Raw genomic sequence first — 8,639 nt, 5'->3', positions numbered from 1 at the left:
GTCACCATGAGTCTGAAAGACAACGAGCTTAGTTTTGGTTATTGAAGGCAATAATGATCAGAGAAGACTTCACGGAGGAGGTGACAACGCAGATCTCAAAAGAGACACTGCATTGCTTTTGGTGCTGGAGTTTTACAGTCGGCGCCTGGGAACGTCCTGCAAGCAGGAGCGCCCCCTTCCGGACCTAAGCTCCTTAGCTCCCAGTGCTTCCGAGAGCGCGCGGTGCGGGTGGCACGCAGGCGCGGAGAATAGAAGACGGCTTGTATAGACTAGAGCGGAGCGCATGCGTGAAGCTGACGGGAGGCGGTAGCTTCTTTGGCGTCGAGACTGAAAGCTGAACGCTGAACTTTGCGAGGCGCATATGGGATTCGGCTGCTAGTCGGGTAACCCTAGGTAGGGGTTCTGTTTTGTGGGGAGCAGGGGCTATAAGGCGGGAACCCATAGCGTGGGGTTCCTGAGCTTTTCCCGTGAGATCCAGGCCGACTATTGTATCTGTGTCGCAGCGGCTGCTCACAAAATGGCGGCGGGCAGACGGCGGGGGTGGGAGGAGGTTGGGGGGCCCCGGGGATGGGGAGGAGAGCTCTTCTGCCCCGCAGTTGCGCTGCCTTAATCCCCACGCTGCCCGGGAGGGCCCGGTTGGGCATCGTTGCTGGGAACCTGCCTCGGGAAGAGCCACCTGACGCCGTTGCACGGGCCGCGGGACCAGAAGAGCGCGTTTTCTTAGGCCATGGCGGCCCCTTATTTCGCCGCGCCGCCGAGGCCACGCTAGGCCTGACAGCCGGAGGAAGCGGTGGTGAGGGAGCATCGAGGAGGGGCTGACCCTTCCCATCGCAGCTGGAAGAGACCTTCTCCGTGAAGTTTTCTCTGAACGTTATTGTGCAAGGAGCATGGACAGGAGAGCATGTTTGTATTTGGGGCTGAGGAAAGGGGGGTTGGGATTCTCGCGCGAGGGGTGGGGGTGGGGGGCTTCTGCAGATTCGTGGCTTTCAGTGCTTGCGTGTGCGGTGTGAAAGCAAAGAAAATGTCACCTCCGAGTGGGATGCGACACAGAGGGCATAAATGGCTGAGAGACTTCGTTCTAAACGGCTCAGGAATCGTGAATCCGGGGATGGTGTCGATTTGGTGTTGATTCCTAGCTTGGGCCCCATTCTGTAATCGGGGGCGGGGAGTGGGGGACGGAACCTGTGTACCCCACACTGGGACCCTTGAGGACGTTTGGGACTGTTAGCTTTTTTGTTGTTGGAGATCATTGCGAACGAGGGTGACTCTTGTTATTACAAAATCTGTAATTGAACTAGACAATGAAGACTGTCTCTAGAGAATTTCTCTTAATCTTAAAATTTGCCCGAGGCGAAAAAAAAATTTTTTTTAAACCCTTTTGTAAAGGGTTCACTTATTTTACAGAAATGTTCTATTTGCTGTTTCAAATAGATTGTGATGAAAATTGATAACCTTGGGAAAAAAGTTTACCAAAACAAAGATGAATTTAAGGAAGTCTACACGGAAAAATAAACACATGATTTACATTCACATCAAGTTTTTGTTAATAATTAGACATGCTAGACTTCGTGGGCCCATGTTGCATTGTACTTAAAAAAAATTAATAGCGTTTTATATGCATTTTGTTTTTCCTTACTCTACTATATATGTTTTTAAATATGTGGTGTACAATGTGCTACATATGCTTGGGCAGCTTTCTTGCAGTCAGTCCTCACTTTATACTTAATGGATGTCAGAGTTTTTCGTTTGTTTTTGGGTACTCTTAAAAAGGTGATCTCTGGAAATTTTGTTTTTATGTAGAGAAAGAAAATGAGAGACAAATAGTGTAGTGCAAAGAAGGATAGGCTTTGAAATCAGAAGATCTGGATTCTAATCCCTGTATACCTCTTATTCTGTGTGTGACTTGGGGTAAGTTATTCTAGCCTTTTGAACTTCTGTTTTTTTACTTGTAATGTAGTGATAATTTTCTTCTGGATTTGGATTGTGAGACTTAAGTGAGGCACAGTGTATGGAGAGCCCCTAGGTTCTTGCCACACACATGTAGTAGGTTCTCTATTAGCTGCTTTTAATAGAAATTTTACAGTAATTACCATTTTTTGATAAAAAGTACCACTGTAAATTAGTGAAATCTTAATTTAAAAGAGATTCAAAGAAATGTAGACTAAATAGAATTCTGAAACTGAAGCATAATCTAATACAGCTTTCATACGTTTTCTATATAAATTTTATACATGCTTCTTATAGCACTTTAAAAAATATATTGTAAAAAAATAAAAAAAATGTATTGTAATTATTTACTTAATATAATTGTTATATTTATCTTTGTATCTTCCCCAGTGCCTGGTATATATTAGGTGATCAGATGTGAATGAACTCAGCTCATAAGTTGCCAGAGCCTGGGCAAGAACATAGACCCTTGAATTTTAAATAGTTCTCTTACCACTCTGCCTTAATGATCATAGGTTTGAATGGTCAAGGTTTGAAAAAATAAATATATATATCCCACACGAGTCCTGTTTCGATGCTGTGGGTTAACGCAAAGTTGTTTAAACTGCAAGGTTGGTGGTTCAAGCTCACCAGCTGGTCTTTGGAAACCCTATACAAGGTCACATATAACATGCGTAACGCTCTTAGGAAACTAAGGCCCTAGGAGGTAGTTGGTTTGTGTGTTATGTATGTTAAAATACATTACTTAAACACTGTTTCTAGTAGAAGTACATAGTTTGGGCTGTTTTGCAAAGAAACAGCTAATCAATGTTGAAATGTGTGGTGGTTTACAGATCCTCCAAACTGAAAGTAATATGGCTGTGATTAAAGCCAATATTCCTCAAGTTTCTAACCCTTATTTACTCTTTCATTGCTTCAACTTTATTAGTCTAGTCAGAAATTTGTGGTTGAAAATGTAAGGAACATAGGTGTTGGGAGAGAAGAAGAGAATGGAAGGGAAGAAGTGAAGAAAATGTACAAGTACAGAAAACACAGCTGTAATATTTTAACAGTGAACCTTAAGAATAAGAGTTTGGAATTGAAAAAGTTCAAGAAGCATAAAAAATAGCTTGAAAGAAAGTAAATTTTGCAGTATTTAAACTCTTTGAACCTCTTACATATCAAGATGCATCAATTATTACAGTCTTTCCGTTTTTATACATTTTTCCTTCCTTATTTTCAATCTTTTTAAAATGAAACGACTTAATTTCCCTATTATTAATGAGTGACTGTTTCCAACTTTCTTTTGAATTTCTTTATTAAAACAAAACTTTATTATGGAAGATACCAATTATACAAAAACAGTTAAATATGAGATGGGGGGGCTTCAAAAGTTTATGGAAAAAATGCATTATCTTTCCATTCCCTTTTTGAAAAGCCTTTGTATGATTAAGTCATGTAGCTATTAGCTATCACCTAACCACCAATTAACAGCTAATGGTCAGTCTTGTTTCATCTTTACCCCTCATCCCACCTTTTGTTATTTTTATGCAAATCCCGTATCATATCATTTTGGCAATATGTAGATCAGTTTTTTTCTCAAATATTTTAAAACATGCTTATACCTAAAATCATAATTTTCATTCTGTAATTTCAGTCACTATTCAAAAATCATTGTGTATGTTGATATATATGTACATAAACACATATTTTGTACTGTAAGTGTATTTTTTGGAGTCAAGATTCAAGTAAGGTTTATATGTTGCAATTGGGTGATGTTTTTTAAATCTGTCTATAGATTCTTCACATTTTTCCCCACTAATTTATTTGTGGGGGAAAAAACGAAACAAATTTAGGGTTTTTTTTGACCCCCACCTTAATTGTATATTGCCATTCCCTTCTCTGGTAGTGTAGTGGTTACCAGTTGGGCTGCTAACATCAAGGTCAGCAGTTTGGAACTACCAGCTTGTTCTATGGGAGAAAGATGAGGCTTTCTGCTTCCATAAAGATTTACAGCCTCAGAAACCCAATACAGGGTCGTTATGAGTCAGAACTGACTCCACGGCACACTACCACCACCACTACTTTTTAGTCTGGTATAGCACTGTAGATAAGCACTGGCCTGCTAACCAAAAGGTCCGCAGTTCATAACCACCAAGCTATTCCTTGGAAATGCTATACAGGGATGTTGAGAGTCATAACAGACTCAACAACATTAACAACTTTGTACTTAGTGATTTTCCCTTTTCCCTGGAAGCCATCAAAAAATGTTTCTGTGGGTGAGCCTGGAGAATTTATACTGAATGAAATATGTCAATCATGACAATATTGTAAGAAACTACTATTTTGAAAAGCCAAGTAAAGGTTTATACAGAAAATAAAAAAAACTTGGCTTTTTTTTTTTTTTTTTAAAGTTTTTATTGTGAGGTTTACGTGGGAGAACATCAGCTTCACACTCATCCTATTGTATTTTGATTCATTGCAATGATTAACAATCCCCTCAAAACATCAGATAACCAAAGGGTACACCACACATTGCAATGATTACAATCCCAAAACTTGGCTTTTTAATGCATTATATTTTTAATGTTTTTCATCCTCAACACTTAAATCCATGAGTTTGCTGTGAATTTTAAAATGACTGAATAATTGCTGAATCTCAGTTTAGGAAATTCTAGAAGAGAGCTGTAAGTAAGTAATTAATCCTTATTCTTAATGCCATACTGTAATTTCTAGAAAGTATACAAGTTTCAGCAAAAGGAATACTAGGTGATTTTTAAATGAAGCATTTTGTTTAATATATTAGCTTTTGTTTTTTTTTGCCCATCCACTGTGGGTTAAACTGAAGAAAGCAGCCTCCCTGTCACTGCCATTCTATCAATTGTGACTCAAGCTACCCTGTATAGGATTTCTGAGGAGTCCTGGTGTGGTGCTGTGGGTTAATGCGTCAGGCTGCAAAACCATTTGAACTGCAAGGTTGGCAGTTCAAGCTCACCAGCTACTCCTCGGAAACCCTGTACAGGGTCTCTATGGGTCAGAACCAACTCTACGGAACTTCACAACAACAACTTTTTCTTGAGAGCTGAAAACTGCGCATCTTCCAGGGACTTGAGAAATTGAACTGACTGCTTCGTGGTTTAGCAGTCCATTACTTTTTCTAAGTTACAATTTTAATACAATCTCATAGCATTCTGAGGTTGTTAACTGCTTTTGCCTCTATATTCCACATGACAGAACTTGGGTTAACTAGTTTGTTCAAGGTCGCATTGTTAACAAGCAGCAGGACTAGAATTACAACATTTAATCTTGGATCTATGTTCATAAAAACACTATCCTGCATAGTAAATCAAAATAATAGTGCTAGATTTTACTTAGGGGAGTTAACCAGATTTATATGAAATCATTCACTGGCATCTCTCCTAGCAGGGTGGGTATCTCAAATCAGTGGACGTTTCCCAAAGATGAGGTGATTATGGATTGCATAACAAGTTGACTAATGGTCAATAGTTAGCAAGTGAACATGATACAGAAAAAAAGAAGGATCAAATCTAAAGCTGTATTTAGATCTGATGCTTTTTACCACATTGCATATTTTATGTCTCTTTCATAATCACATGGTTCTTAAGAATAAGATATTATCTTTGATTACTGTAATATACATTAATTTCAGTAAATTTAGCAATGATAAAATTTATTTAACCCACCATCCATGTTTCAGCTTTATCATGATAATTTCCTTTATAGCATTTTTGTCCCCTCTCCAGTACAGGATCTAGCTAGGATCAGTATTATATTTTCATGTCTTTTTAGTCTTTAGTTTGGAATGTTTCCACATCTTCCTGTTTTGTTGTTTTTTATAATAGGACATTTCTCATTTTGTAATTTATGTGTCTTCTTTATTAGATTCAGATTATGCATTTGTGGCAAGAAACCTCTCCTCCAGGTACCAAGTCTGAATGGGAGCACATGATGTCCCTTTACCCCTTATTGAGAATGGTCAATATATCTGAGTTTCCGTTTCCCTTTTAATCTCTAGGGGACATTTGAATACTATACAGATGTTCTCATCAAAAAATTTTCCCTTAATTTAATAATCAACTTACAATTTTTTCCTGAATCAATCTTTAGTATGATAGTTGCAAAATAATGATTTTCTGACTCCAGCAGTTCCTCTACATCTCTCCCATGGTACTTTAAAATCTGCAAGAGCCCTCCCTTCACCTTAAGGATTGATGAATTTATAAACTTTTGGGGTTTTTTTCAGTGGTTTATAATTTGCTGTTTGTTCCATCTTCCTACTTCATATTATACATGTCATCCATCAGAGTCCTGGTTCTCAACATCATCAAAACATTTTCCTCAATATACGAGGGGGCTTCAGAAACTATGGAAAATGAATTTGAAAGATAATGGAATTTTTGCACAAAAGTTTTGAAGCCTCCTTGCAAATATATTTAAAATAGTTTCAGAGTTGTTTACCGATACCACTTTGTAGTTCTCCTTTTCCCCAGCTCTACCAAATTTGAAAGTATATGAGTCAAATACTCTGTTCATAAATTACGTGAATTCATTCTTTTTTCCCTCTGTGGGTTATGATACTCATTTGGAATATGATTGAGTTAAGTTGTGCATTCTGTTCAAGATACCTTTAGTAAATGGTGTTGTTGCTGTTGTTAGGTGCCATTGAGTTGGAACTGACTCATAGCTACCCTATGCACAACAGAATGAAACACTGCCCGGTCCTGGACTAGCCTCACAATTGTTGCCACACTTGAGCCCATTGATGCTGCTGCCACTTTGCCAATCCATCTTGCTGGAGGTCTTCCTATTTTTCTCTGACCTTGCACCTTACCAAACATGGTGGTTTCTTTCTCCAGCGATTGGTCCCTTCTGACAATATGTGCAAAGTATGAGAGATGAAGTTTGGCCATCCTGGCCTCCAAGGAGCATTCTGGCTGCACTTCTTCCAACACAGATCTGTTGGTTCTTTTGGCAGCCCATGGCACTTTCAATATTCTCCTCCAGCACCATAACTCAAATGCATCAATTCTTCTACCATCTTCCTTATTCACTGTCCAGCTTTCACATGCATATGAGGTTATTGAAAATACCTTGGCTTGTGTCAGGCGCACCTTAGTCCTTGGTTTTCAACATTTCAAAAAGGTCTTGTGCAGCAGATTGGCCTAATGCAATACATTGTTTGTATTCTTGACTGCTGCTTCCTTGAGTGTTGATAGTTGATCCAAGAAGAATGCAGTCCTTGACAACTACAATCTTTTCTCCATTGATAAGATGTTGTTTATTGGTCCAGTGGTGAGGATTTTTGTTTTCTTTATATTGAGATGCAATTTATACTGAAGGCTGTGGTCTTTGATCTTCATCAGTATTTTAAGCCCTCGCTTTTAGCAAGCAAGATTGTATCAAGCAAGATTGTATCATCTGCATATTGCAGGTGGTTAATGAGGTTGTTAATGAGGTTAATGAGTACAATAAAATTCAAACCCAGGTTTATATGATCAAGCTCATTTTTTTCCATTCCTCTATACCAGGTCCAACGGAAACTTCTATTTGTAAACTACTTTTAACACTTCTTGGTATATAGAAATGTTTTTTGAGTATGGTTGAAAAATTATTTTGGCACTATATTTTAGTACTAAGAATAACAGTGATCTAGGAACTTTTCTGATATGATATTAATCTTAAAAACTTTTGAGGGAAATACGTATTTTTTCATTTTGTAAGTAAGTAAACTGGCTACTAAGTGGCACAGCTGGGGGATTCAACCCTGTATCTTTTTGTTTGTGTGAACTGACTGATAGTTTACATGGGAGAACATTCGCTTTACACCATTGTATCATTACAATGATTACAATCTCTCTGCATCATCATTCAACATTCCTTCTGTTTTTTTGGTGGGGGGGGTGGGGCGCTGGGAAGAGATGCACTCAGGATTGTATAATCATTTCAACAAGCAAAGGGCACATTCTGCAAGCCTGCCTTCTGGCCACCAGCACTCAGTCCTTCTCTTTCCATGAGTCTTAGAGTCCTCAGGTGCTCCCTCTCTCCATGTCCTCATTTCTGCCTCCATTTCTGGCGTCAGTGCTTCTCTGGGTAGGGTCCCTCATTCCACTTGTGCTCTTCTCCCTTGATGGTCCTAGGGTCCTTTGTTTCTGGACTGTAAGATTAACTACTACCCTGTTGTTACAAAACTTCTACCTTTACAGCTGTGACAGTTGGAATTAGTCAAGATAGCAGTTACGCACTATTGAATCTTAAGGCTCTTACCCCATCTCTTTTCACCACATCCATCTAGACAAGATTAAAACGATTCAGGGGGGACTTTACCTTTTCCCATACACTCTTAAACTAAACTCCTTCTTGAAAACTTGTAAGCCAGTCACTTCGTACCTTTATTGCCCTCTCATTTTAGGTAGCCAGTGTCTTAAGTTGCCCATCAACCCCATATCTTTTTGTGTTCACTTTTTCACTCTGCCTTCAAAGTACAGGCTCAGAAATGAATTTGAAAGAGTACGTAAATTACTTCACTGATTGAATTATGTTAGGTTAATTGTTTAATGTATCCATAGGAGATGATCAAAAAAGGTTCTTGTGGGATGGGACTTTATAGAAGTGGGTTTGGTTATAAGCTAGAAGTGATCTCTAAGTGGCAGGATAAAAGTGTGAAGGCTGCTGCCACTTTGTCAATCCATTTT

The 8,639-nt window shown here is 38.9% G+C and overlaps 1 protein-coding gene across 1 annotated transcript in view; it reads left to right on the top strand.

The window, feature by feature from the left end:
- Window positions 1-303: 303 nt before the first annotated feature.
- Window positions 304-8,639, top strand: part of ZNF638 (zinc finger protein 638) — a 91,889-nt gene continuing 83,553 nt past the window's right edge. Inside the window, exon 1 of the mRNA XM_006862907.1 lies at window positions 304-383. The gene's annotated coding sequence lies outside the window, so the exon portion shown is untranslated. The remainder of the gene's footprint in view (window positions 384-8,639) is intronic.

This window comes from Chrysochloris asiatica, unplaced genomic scaffold (assembly GCF_000296735.1).
Source record: "Chrysochloris asiatica unplaced genomic scaffold, ChrAsi1.0 scaffold00052, whole genome shotgun sequence".
In the NCBI taxonomy this organism is placed as follows: Eukaryota; Metazoa; Chordata; class Mammalia; order Afrosoricida; family Chrysochloridae; genus Chrysochloris; species Chrysochloris asiatica.
Note: the sequence above shows the minus strand (reverse complement) of the source record. Positions and strands in the feature narration are given on the sequence as shown.